Below are 13811 nucleotides of genomic sequence, written 5' to 3'. Positions count from 1 at the left end.
ATATCCATGGTAAAAATGTATACCAAATCAGGAACAGAAGGAAAATCTCTTAACCTGACAAAACACAGCTCCAAAACTTCTACTGTAAAAATCATACTTAACTAAATATTGAAAGCTTTATTTTTTTTCCATTCAGGTACAAAAATATAAATGCTTGCTACCAACTTCTGTAAATTATGTTACTGTGGTTCTTAACCAAAATAATAAGGTGAGAAAAAGAAAATATATATAAAGGGGGAAAAGGAAGGAATAAAACTATTGCTATTCATGATGATACGACTGTGTTTAGAAAACCAAAAAAAATCTATTGTAAACTATTAGAATTGCTATGTGAATTTAGCAAGGTTACTGGATGTTAAAAACATACATAAATATCATATGTATACAAATAACATATACAAAAATAATAATAAAATTTTAAATTGATACTACTTAAAATAGCATTAAAATATCAAATACTTAGAAATTAATCTATTGAAATATGTGAACGTCTTTACATTACAAATAACAAAACATTACTGAGGGGTAGTAAGAAGTCTTAAATAAATATACCATGCTTGGGATATACCATGTTTGGGATACCATTCAATATTGTAACAATGTCAATTTTCCACAAGTTAAGTTATACATTTAAGAAAAATTCAACCAAAATCCCAGTAGGATTATTTTGCATGTGGAAATCAATTCTAAAATTTATATTAAAAAAAACCCTCTAAGCTACTAGATATCAAGACTTATTTTAAACCTCTTGTAATTAAGACAAAAAACAGGATCATATCGGGACAAAGATAGATATTAGACCCATTGATCAAAATAAAGATTCTAAAACTAGACTTGCTGAATTAAAGTGTGGAGAACAGATAATCTTTTTCAAAAATTGATGCAGGGGCTTTCCTGGTGGCGCAGTGGTTAAGAATCTGCCTGCCAATGCAGGGGACACGGGTTCGAGCCCTGGTCTGGGAAGATCCCACATGCCACAGAGCAACTAAGCCCGTGCGCCACAACTACTGAGCCTGCACTCTAGAACCCACGAGCCACAACTACTGAGCCCACATGCCACAACAACTGAAGCCCATGCGCCTAGAGCCCATGCTCTGCAACAAGAGAAGCCACCGCAATGAGAAGCCCACACCACAATGAAGAGCAGCCCCCACTCACCGCAACTAGAGAAAGTTCGCACGCAGCAACGAAGACACACCGCAGCCAAAAATAAATAAATAAATAAAATTGATGCAGGGTTAAGTGTCTATCCATATGGGACAAGAGTAATAACTGCTATGACTGTCTATAAACAAAAATCAATTCCAGAGGATTATATACCTAAATTTCACCTTTTCGGGCAAAACAGTGTCTTTAGAAGAAAACAAAAGAATACCTTGATAATCTTAGGCTAGACAAAGATTTCTTATACATGACACAAATAGCATTAACTATGAAGAAAAAGATTGAAAAATAGGATTGTAGTAAAATTAAGAACTTCTATTCATCAAAAGTGATCACTTGATTAATAAAAAGGTAAGCCACAGAGAGGGGAAAGACATTTGTAACTAGAGATTCTTGTCCAGATATATACATACATACTCAGATATATGTACATACAGAGAACATGTGTGTGTTTTTTCCTTCAGAATATCAAGGAAAAAACAGAAAACTGTCTTACTCTATAACTTAGAAATTCCTCTCCTATATGTATATCCAATAAATGAATACATACGTGTGTCAAAAATAAGTACAAAAGGGCTTCCCCGGTGGCGCAGTGGTTGAGAGTCGATGCAGGGGACACATCGTGCCCTGGTCCGGGAAGATCCTACATGCCGCGGAGCAGCTAGGCCCGTGAGCCATGGCTGCTGAGCCTGTGCGTCCGGAGCCTGTGCTCCACAACGGGAGAGGCCACAACAGTGAGAGGCCCGCGTACCGCAAAAAAATTAAAAATAAGTACAAGAATGTTGATAACTGCATTATTCATAGTATTAAAAAACTAGGAACAACCCAAATATCAAAAAAGTGGAATGTATAAATAATAAAATACAATAATTAAAATAAATGAAATACTGTTATATGAACCAACATGGATGAATCTCAGGAATGTTAATATTGAACAACAAAAAAAGGCAAGCACAAAAGAGTGTATAGTATACGACTCCATGTATATAAGAAACAAGCAAAAAAAATATGCATTGGTAGACATCAAAAGAAAAGATACCCTTGATAAAGTATGACTGGTAGGAGGACACGAGAACCTTCTGAAATGCAGAAGTTTCTTTTTTTGATCTACGTGGTATTAGTATAAGTATGTTCGCTGTAAAAATTCACTGAGTTGCTCATTTATGATTTGTGTATTTTGCTCAATACATATTATGCTTTACTAAAAAGTATACTTTTATAAAATCTCTTATATATCAGCACATATGTGCATACCTATATACACAAATAAAGCTTATGAGGCTATCTTGCAATAATTTAACTGTTTATCCCCATTAATATTTGGTTGATTAATGGTTGAGTATTGACAATGAAGTCAATAGCTCTTGTAAGAATAGTAATATCTTTTATATGGAGAGGGCTTTTCTGTTCAATCCCATTACATCTCATTATCAAAGAACTTTATTTCATTTTTGACCCTTATGCCAAATCTCTTATTGTATTCTCCACATCAGAGATGAATAACAATAAACAGAAGTATGGAGACTTTAAGTAAATTGCCCAAGATCTCACAGTCATGAAATGATGGAACTGGATTCAAGTAGCAATGAAAAATCAGTCAACTTTTATGAGGCAAGCCCCTTGTCTTGTACAAAGAATTTCTTGCTGAAAAGTGTCTCTAGATCAATACTCCATAATACCCAGTAACTGAGGGTTATAGTTGTTGACCTTTAGATAAGTTAAAAGCAACAATTATTACTGGGTTTATATTAAGTACTAAGGCTTGTCTGGAGTCCCAAAAGCTCAAAACTAAATAAGACACCATCTTTATCCTCAAATAGCTTACAGATCCAGAAGAGAATATATACAAAAATCAAAGTTCAAATCAGTGTGGCAGTTTTAAAACACGACCTCCAATTTTTCGGACACTTCTCCCATTGAGAGGTGGGGTCTCTGCCCCTACACCTTAAATCTGGGTGGACTTGCAACTGCCTGGGAAAGTGAAGCTGGGTCATAAAAGGCCATGCATCTTCTGCCTAGTTCTCTTGGAATGCTTGCTCTCTTGGAAGTCTCCCTCTCAGAACCCAGCTGCTATGTTGTGATAAGTCCAAGCCACACATAATGTGCTCTTATTGACAGTCTCAAACTGAACCTTTGAGTCATCTGGGCCTGGGAGCCAGGCATGTGAGTGAGAAAATCCCAGTGCAAGAGATCCTACACCCTATCTATTCCAGCCCTCAGCCACTCAAGTCACCCCTAGACATCTGCGTCTTCCTTGCTGAGATCCCAGAGATTGTGAGCAGACTAAGTTACTCCTTCCGTGCCTTATACAAATTCTTGACCTTCAGAATCCATGTGCATAAAAAAAACAGTTGTTTTTTATGATTCTAAGTTGTTTATGCCACCAAAGGTAGGTAATTATTTAACAACAGATAACTGGAAGAGAGTTTCCTCTGAGTTTGATCCTTATGCACCTGTATCAAAATTGCCTGCAGTGCCTGTAGAAATGGAAGATTTCTGGATCTCTCCTCTTTACTTTTGTATCAGGAATTTGATTCCCTTTTGGGTTCCAGGAAATTGAACATTATCTAACACCTCGGCAATTCTTCCATTCAATAAGTGTGAGCACCACCGCCCTAAACCAATTTTGTGATCAGCCACAATAAGAGCCGCACAGACATGGACTGATCTGCAAGACTGTCAGTGATTCTCAAACATCACTGCAGATAAAAAGAAAAGATACCTGATTCACACATTAAATATTAAATCTGTAGAGTCTCTACAGACTTGTAAACAACTTTTACCATAATTAGTATTCAGGACGCATAAAAGATGTATGCACAAGGAGACAAAGAAGAGAGTCGTTCTGCCTTCCTGTGGGGTCAGAAAATCTTCAGAGAGCATGTGACATTATACTGAGTCCTAAAAGATGTGTTTCTATTTTTCCTTTAATAGAGTGAAGCCAGAAAATCTCTAGGTGGAGGAAGCAGATTCAGTGGAAGCAAATGTCTGATGAAACTACAAAAGTGACATTATGGTGGACCTTCTTGGCCAGGGAATTTGTACTTTTGCCTGAGAGCAATAAAAAACCTCTGAAGGGTTTTTAATTGGAGGAAACTATGATCAAATTTGCATTTTTCAAAAGCTTTGTGGTGATTGTATAAATGAAAGAATTAGGCAAAACAATTAGAATTCTCTTGTAAGAGCCCAGTCAAGAAAAAACTAAGAGACTAGGAGTGGAGGTAGAGAGGAGATTGTTAAATGGTACAGGTCAAAGAGGAAATTCCATAACCCTTGGTCTCAGATGGAATGAGGAAGGCCAGACTAGGGTCTATGATGATTTCTAGGTTTGTCTTTTTTTTTTTTAAGAGAGGATATACCACTCTCCTTCTAGGGACCATAAGCCCATAAGTAAAGGAAGCAGTTTAAACTCAGGCCTCTTCCAAAAATATGAAGATGTGGGAACTTAATACCAGAGGAAGTTGTAATTTCAACAATCTACCTGTAGATACATTTTTTGGAATATTTTCAACATAAATGAAAGTGAGGTGTGGGTTTTCAGAAATCCTTTACCACTAAGTCTAAGAGAGCTCATTTATTCCACAGAAAGAAGGTGAAATTTGAAAAAAAGAAGTAAATCTTCTAACTTTGGATGACTCCATTTAAACATTCATCCAGCTGCTGCACTGCATTCTTGTTGTGCAACGTGGGTTGCTACTGGAACTGTTATTAAAACCGCACAACAACAAGGAAGAGATGATGAAATACATATCGTCCTTGATTGGGCTGTCCACTCAGATAGCTAAAGACAGAATACGTGTGATAATAAATCTTAAATCTTTGAAAATAATTGCTTCTGACATCTCCAACTAGGCAGCAGACTGCCCGGACAATGCTGTTCAGTCACAAATTCTAAGCCTAATGAAGTCAGAAGAACACAGTGTAGATACAAATTAAAATCTACTTACCAATAACAGTATTTTTTTTGTATACTTCCTTGTTTTATGTGAAGAAGAAAATATCTGTTAGGAATAATCACGCTTTTATCTTTTAAGTCAACACAAGAAATGGCTAGCCAGTAGTTCTAATCTGTCACTGAAACCTTTGGCTCCAATACAAATATTTTAAAAATTCTTTTAATGATTATTGTTAAGTAGGTGAAATACAGGTGTGAGAGAAAAAAGACCTGCTTAAAATAATGGTTAACAATTTATCTTGATTTTTTTTGACCTTTGTTTGCAGCACATCAACATTTTTGACAGTGCAATTTTCCTATCGACCACATTGCAACTAATATTGTGCATCTAAGAGAAGCTGAAACTCTAGAATGGGGATTTTGTATAAATGAATTGCAATGAAGTATTATGTAAATAACTACAGATTGTGAACAGTCCCATCAATTCACCTTCCATTGATCATGTGTTTTGTTTCTGATGTGAACTGTTTGTGAGTAACCTTGTTAGTTTAGAAAAGAAAAAACAGAAAACCTCCTACACTACTATGACTCAACCCAAAACCTTGCTCACATTCTTTTATATCACTTCTGAGTAAAATAGAAGTCAAAATGCATCTTCTGTGACATAGAACCTTCAAGAAAGAAACAAGGCATTATTAAACATATTATAGCAATAAGTCATCTATCATTCAAAGACCAATTATACTTTGGCAGCTTTAACTTAGACTTCTGTGGCTCAAATAAGTCTCTCTGGTTTTGAGGAATCATATGAAAATTCATACAAACAATTCTACTTTTTTTAGCGTAAGGGAGTTCTTTTATAACTATTTTCCAAAATGTGGATGCAATACTATACGTGCAGTACATTTTTGAAATATAAATGTGATTACTGTATTGCAAGTGAGAAAGACAGGAAGATATGAGAAGGAAAAAAATGGAACTGAGGCCAGAAGGCTTGGGTCTGAATCAGGGCTTTAGTACCTCCTTAGTTACTCTGAGAAAGTCAATGACACTCTGTATCAGTTGTCTCATCCTTACAATAAGACCATACAGCTGACCCTTGAAAGACTTGGGGTTTAGAGGCCTCAACCTTCTTCGGAGTCAAAAATCCTAGTATAACTAGGATTTTTAGTCTGCCCTCCATCATATCCTTGGTTTCTCTGTATCCACAGTTCCTCCATATTCAAGGTTCTGCATGCACGGATTCTACCAACCAAGGATCATGCAGTACTGATGCCAAAAATCTTGGCTCTCTGTGCACCGATGCCAAACTGAAATATGGAGACAGCATCTTGGAGGAAGAGAAAGAATAGCCTCATTCTTGGCCAGGCAAAGAGGGAACACAGTAGGCTAGCGCCTCAAGAACTGCGCCCCTCTTCCAGAGGATAGTGAGAAGTATCATAGATATGGTTCAAAGACAGTGTGATCAGCTCATGGACATTTTTCTGATTGGTTGGTGGTGAGGTAAGTGGGGGTCAGCATCATCAACCTTCTGGTTCCAACTGGTCTGGAGTCTACGTGCTTGTGGGCAGCACACCATCATTGATCGTTAACTTCTCCCACCTGGAGGGGGGTTTTAGCATTTGCAAAACAGCTCAAAGATGTTGTGTGTATCCATTGATGTAGAACCAGGACCTTGCCCCAAGCCATAGTTTTTCTTGACTTTGTTTCTCCCTTGTCTTATATCCCTTCCCTTCCCTAATTAACAACCATTTGAATCTGCACGTTGGAACTCAGGGAAGGTCATGAAGGCTATTTCCTGTAATCAAAGAAATGGGAGACACAGAAAGGCTCTGTGCCCAGGAGCCCCACAGGGCCCTGCTCAGTATCAGTATTATAGCATTTACTACTGAAAAAAATCCACCTATATAAGTGGACTCACACAGTTCAAACCCATGTTGTTCAAGGGTCAACTGTAATGCCTACCTAAATACTATGTATGAAACATAAATGAAATAATGACCTGAATGCATCTGGTACTGAATTGGCTCTTTAAAAATACTAGTATCAATGTAACAGCCTGAATGGGATCCTGGAACAAAAAGCAGAAATTAGGTAAAATCTAAGGATATTTGATTAAAGTATGGACTTTAGTTAGTAATAATGTACCAGTATTGGTTCATTAATTATGACAAATGTACATACTAATGTAAGATGTTATTAATGGGGAAACTGGGTGCAGGGTTTATTTTTCTGTAAATCTAAGTGTACTCTAAAATTAAAAGTTTATTTAAAAAGTAACAAACGGGCTTCCCTGGTGGCGCAGTGGTTGAGAGTCCGCCTGCCGATGCAGGGGACATGGGTTCGTGCCCCGGTCCGGGAAGATCCCACATGCCGCAGAGCGGCTGGGCCTGTGAGCCATGGCCACTGAGCCAGAGGCCACAACAGTGGGAGGCCCGCATACCGGGAAAAAAAAAAAAAAAGTAACAACAATAAACAACCTAGTATGCACGCCCTTTCCTCTCCTTTTCAACGTTAACCCCTTAAAGGCTTGATTTTCTTCACTGGCAGTGTTATATATGTACACTTAGTTCAATTTTACAGAATAAAATATGTCACACATTGCCCTTCCCTTCAAGACTGAGGGTCTCTGCCATTTCTCCTAATGTAGTAAGAAACTTAAGGTACTTGAAAAAATAACCAGTCATAACCATCTATCTAATTAAGGAGGCTTCTTTTGTTCCTTCAAACAGACCAAAATTAAACCTAGAATCTCCTACAGTCTTTCCTATTGAGTTAGTGACGACAGAAAGAAACACCTGCTTTGTGGCGACCACACTGCTACTGTAGATCATGTGCCCTGGGGTTACCATCTCCTCAAACCTCTTCCTTGCTTCCTCTCTCCACACCATAAATATTGTTACCAAAATGTGGATTGTGTAGACGCATGGCTCCATTTCAGGCAGGACTTTATTGATAACTATGGAATTACAAAGACAGAGGCAGCCTAGAAGTGCACAGTGTCCCTCAGGCAAGTTATTAAGATATACAAAGTGATCCTCTTAACTAGGAAGGCACAAAGGATGCCGGTTAAAGAACTCTGCTTGCGTGCATTTGACTACTTTTCTTTTTATAGTGACTACTGTCAAAAGTTCTTATGATATATACAGTCTAATTTTTAAGATGACCTACCAGATGCAGAGACTTAAAAAAAAGACTTCTAGTATTATTTTACATTCTATGACATTCCCATCAAAACTAAAGAGAAGGGAGGCCTTCAAATAAGAGTAGCCACTGTAACTGGGCTGACAGCTGGATGATTCTAAAGAAAGCAGGAGTTAACAAGTATTCATTGACTACCTGCTATGTCTTCGGAATTCTTCTTGCATGAGAAATGTAAAGCAAGATGAGCTAGGATTTCTACTTGCAATAATTCTGTATGACATTGCTTACATGTGGAATCTAAAAAATACAACAATAGTGAATATAACAAAAAAGAAGCAGACTCACAGATATAGAGAACAAACTTGTGGTTACCAGTGGGGAGAAGGGGGGAGGGGCAACATAGGAGTAGGGGATTAAGAGGTACCAATTATTATGTAAAAAATAAGCTGCAAGGATATACTGTAGGGACCTTCAAGATGACGGAGGAGTAAGACGTGGAGATCACCTTCCTCCCCACAAATACATCAAAAATACAACTACATGTAGAACAATTCCTACAGAACACCTACTGAATGCTGGCAGAAGACCTCAGACTTCCCCAAAGGCAAGGAACTCCCCATGTGCCTGGGTAGGGCAAAAGAAAAAAGAAAAAACAGAGACAAAAGAATAGGGGTGGGACCTGCACCTCTGGGAAGGAGCTGTAAAGGAGGAAAAGTTTCCACACACTAGGAAGCCCCTTCACTGGTGGTGATTGGGGGTGGGCGGGGGGGGAAGCTTCGGAGCCATGAAGGAGAGCACAGCACAGGGGTGCAGAGGGCAAAACAGAGAGATTCCTGCACAGAGGACTGGTACCAACCAGCACTCACCAGCCTGAGAGGCTTTTCTGCTCACCTGCCAGGACGGGTGGCGGCTGGGAGCTGAGGCTTGGGCTTTAGAGGTCAGACCCCAGGGAGAGGACTGCGGTTGGCTGTGTGAAGACAGCCTGAGGGGGCTAGTGCACCACAGCTAGCTGAGAGGGAGTCCGGGGAAAAGTCTGGAACTGCCGAAGAGGCAAGAGACCATTGTTTCAGGGTGCCCAAGGAGAGGGGATTCCTTCCCCATGTGCCCACAGAAGGCAGAGCACCGCCTAAGAGCACAGAAGGCAGAGCTCCAGAGTCAGGTGTGAGCTGTAGCTATCAGCTCGGACCCCAGAGACGGGCATGAAACGCTAACACTCATGCTGCAGCCACCAAGAAGCCTGCGTGCAAGCACAGGTGACTATCCACACCTCCCCTCCCGGGAGCCTGTGCAGCCCTCCACTGCCAGGGTCCCACGATCCAGGGACAACTTCCCCGGGAGATCACACAGTGCACCTCATGCTGTTGCAACAACACACTGGCCTCTGCCACCGCAGGCTCTCCCCGCATTCCAATTATGACTACCATACCCCTCCCTCCCCTCAGCCTGAGTGAGCCAGAGAGCCCAAATCAACTGCTGCTTTAACCCCCTCCTGTCTGGGCGGGGAACAGATGCCTGAGGGCGACCTACGTGCAGAACTGGGGCCAATACCAAAGCTGAACCCCAGGAACTGTGCAAACAAAGAAGAGAAAGGGAAATCTCTCTCTGCAGCCTAAGGAGCACTGGATTAAATCCCTGCAAACTGGCTTGGCAAACCCTGCGTGTGTGGAATACCTGAATAGATGAGTGTTCCCAAAATTGAGGTGAACTTTGGGGGCAACAGTGGACTTGGGGGTTGCTCTCTGGAATGATTTGTTTCTGATTTTTACATTTATCTTAGTTCAGTTTTTAGTGCTTGTTATCATTGGTGCATTTGTTTATTGGTTTCATTGCTCTCTGCTTATTTTTTTCTTCCTTTCTTTCTTTTTTTCTCCCTTTTCTTCTGAGCCATGTGGCCGACAGGGTCTTGGTGCTTCGGCCTGGTGTCAGGCCTGAGCCTCCACGGTGGGAGAGCTGAGTTCAGGACATTGGACCAACAGAGACCTCCCGGCCCCAGGTAATATCAATCAGCAAGAGCTCTCCCAGAGATCTCCGTCTCAACGCCAAGACCCAGCTCCACCCAACGACCAGCAAGCTCCAGTGCTGGATGCCCCATGCTAAACAAGCAAGACAGGAACACAACCCTACCCATTAGCTGAGAGGCTGCCTAAAATCATACTAAGTTAACAGACACCCCAAAACACACCACTGGACACGTACCTGCCAACCAGAAAGAAAAGATCCAGCCCCACCCAGCAGAACACAGGCACCAGTCCCCTCCACCAGGAAGCTACACAATCCACTGAATCAACCTTACCCACGGGGGGCAGACACCAGAAACAACAGGAACTATGAACCTGCAGGCTGTGAAAAGGAGACCCCAAACACAGTAAGTTAAACAAAATGAGAAGACAGAGAAATATGCAGCAGATGAAGGAGCAAGGTAAAAATCCACCAGACCAAACAAATGAAGAGGAAATAGGCAGTCTACCTGAAAAAGAATTCAGAGTAATGATAGTACAGATGATCCAAAATCTTAGAAATAGAATGGAGAAAATACAAGAAACATTTAACAAGGACCTAGAAGAACTAAAGAGCAAACAAACAATGATGAACAACACAATAAATGAAATTTAAAATTCTCTAGAAGGAATCAATAGCAGAATAACTGAGACAGAAGTCCGGATAAGTGACCTGGAAAAGAAAATAGTGGAAATAACTACTGCAGAGCAGGATAAAGAAAAAAGAATGAAAAGAATTGAGGACAGTCTCAGAGACCTCTGGGGCAACATTCAACGCACCTACTGAATGCTGGCAGAAGACCTCAGACTTCCCCAAAGGCAAGGAACTCCCCACGTGCCTGGGTAGGGCAAAAGAAAAAAGAAAAAACAGAGACAAAAGAATAGGGGTGGGACCTGCACCTCTGGGAAGGAGCTGTAAAGGAGGAAAAGAGATTCAAATTATAGGAGTCCCAGAGGAAGAAGAGAAAAAGAAAATGTCTGAGAAAATATCTGATGAGATTATAGTTGAAAACTTACCTAACATGGGAAAGGAAATAGTCAATCAAGTCCAGGAAGTGCAGAGAGTCCCATACAGGATAAATCCAAGGATTAAAATGCCAAGACATATATTAAGCAAACTATCAAAATTTAAATACAAACAAAAAATATTAAAAGCAGCAAGGGAAAAACAACAATTAGCATACAAGGGAATCCCCATAAGGTTAACAGCTGATCTTTCAGCAGAAACTCTGCAAGCCAGAAGGGAATGGCAGGGCATATTTAAAGTGATGAAAGGGAAAAACCTACGACCAAGATTATTCTACACAGCAAGGATCTCATTCAGATTCAACGGAGAAATTAAAACTTTTACAGAAAAGCAAAAGTTAAGAGAATTCAGCACCACCAAACCAGCTCTACAACAAATGCTACAGGAACTTCTCTAGGCAGGAAACATAAGAGAGAGAAAAGACCTACAATAACAAACCCAAAACAATTAAGAAAATGGTAACAGGAACACACATATCGATAATTACCTTAAATGTAAATGGCTTAAATGCTCCAACCAAAAGGCACAGACTGGCTGAATGGATACAAAAACAAGACTGGCATATATGCTGTCTACAAGAGACCCACTTAAGATCTAGGGACACAAACAGACTGAAAGTGAGAGGATGGAAAAAGATATTCCATGCAAATGGAAATCAAAAGAAAGCTGAAGTAGCAATTCTTATATCAGACAAAATAGACTTTAAAATAAAGACTATTACAAGAGACAAAGAAGGACACGACAAAATGATCAAGGGATCAATCCAAGAAGAAGATATAACAATCGTAAATATTTATGCACCCAACATAGGAGCACCTCAATTCATAAGGCAAATGCTAACAGCCATAAAAGGGGAAATTGACAGTAACACAATAATAGTAGGGAACTTTAACACCCCACTTTCACCAATGGACAGATCATCCAAAATGAAAATAAATAAGGAAACACAACCTTTAAATGACACATTACATAAGATGGACTTAATTGATATTTATAGGACATTCCATCCAAAAACAACAGAATACACTTTCTTCTCAAGTGCTCATGGAACATTCTCCAGGATTGATCACATCTTGGGTCACAAATCAAGCCTTGATAAATTTACAAAAATTGAAATTGTATCAAGTATCTTTTCCAAACACAATGCTATAAGACTAGATATCAATTCCAGGAAAAAACACTGTAAAAAATACAGACACATGGAGGCTAAACAATATGCTACTAAATAACCAAGAGATCACTGAAGAAATCGAAGAGGAAATCAAAAAATACCTAGAAACAAATGACAACGAAAACACGATGACCCAAAACATATGGGATGCAGCAAAAGCAGTTCTAAGAGGGAAGTTTATAGCGATAAAATCCTACCTTAAGAAACAAGAAACATCTCAAATAAACGACTAACCTTACACATAAAGCAATTACAGAAACAAACAAACAAAAAAAAACCCAAAGGAGAGAAATCGTAACGATCAGATCAGAAATAACTGAAAAAGAAATGAAGGAAACAAGAGCAAAGATCAATAAAACTAAAAGCTGGTTCTTTGAGAAGATAAACAAAATTGATAAACCATTAGCCAGAATCGTCAAGAAAAAAAGGGAGAAGACTCAAATCAACAGAATTAGAAAAGTAACAACTGATACTGCAGAAATACAAAGGATCATGAGAGATTACCACAAGCAACCATATGCAAATGAAATGGACAACCTGGAAGAAATGGCCAAATTCTTAGAGAAGCACAACCTTCTGTGACTGAACAAGGAAGAAACCGAAAATATAAACAGACCAATCACAAGCATTGAAATTGAAACTGTGATTAAAAATCTTCCAACAAACAAAAGCCCAGGACCAGATGGCTTCCCAGGCGAATTCTATCAAACATTTAGAGAAGAGCTAACACCTATCCTCAAACTCTTCCAAAATTTAGCAGAGGGAGGAACACTCCCAAACTCATTCTACGAGGCCGCCATCACCCTGATACCAAAACCAGACAAAGATGTCACAAAAAAAGAAAACTACAGGCAAATATCACTGATGAACATAGATGCAAAAATCCTCAACCAAATAGTAGCCAACAAATCCAACAGCACATTAAAAGGATCATACACCATGATCAAGTGGGGGTTATCCCAGGAATGCAAGGATTCTTCAATATATGCAAATCAATCAATGTGATACACCATATTAACAAATTGAAGGAGAAAAACCATATGATCACATCAATAGATGCATAAAAAGCTTTCGGCAAAATTCAACACCCACTTTTGATAAAAACTCTCCAGAAAGTAGGAATAGAGGGAAACTACCTCAACATAGTAAAGGCCATACATGACAAACACACAGCCAACATAGTTCTCAATGGTGAAAAACTGAAACCATTTCCATTAAGATCAGGAACAAGACAAAGTTGCCCACTCTCACCACTATTATTCAACATAGCCTTGGAAATTTTAGCCACGGCAATCAGAGAAGAAAAAGAAATAAAAGGAATCCAAATCGGAAAAGAAGAAGTAAAACTGTCACTGTTTGCGGATGACAGGATACTATACATAGAGAATCCTAAAGATGCTACCAGAAAACTAC

The sequence above is a fragment of the Stenella coeruleoalba genome (genome assembly GCF_951394435.1).
Source record: "Stenella coeruleoalba genome assembly, chromosome: 12".
Taxonomy (NCBI): Eukaryota; Metazoa; Chordata; class Mammalia; order Artiodactyla; family Delphinidae; genus Stenella; species Stenella coeruleoalba.
Note: the sequence above shows the minus strand (reverse complement) of the source record.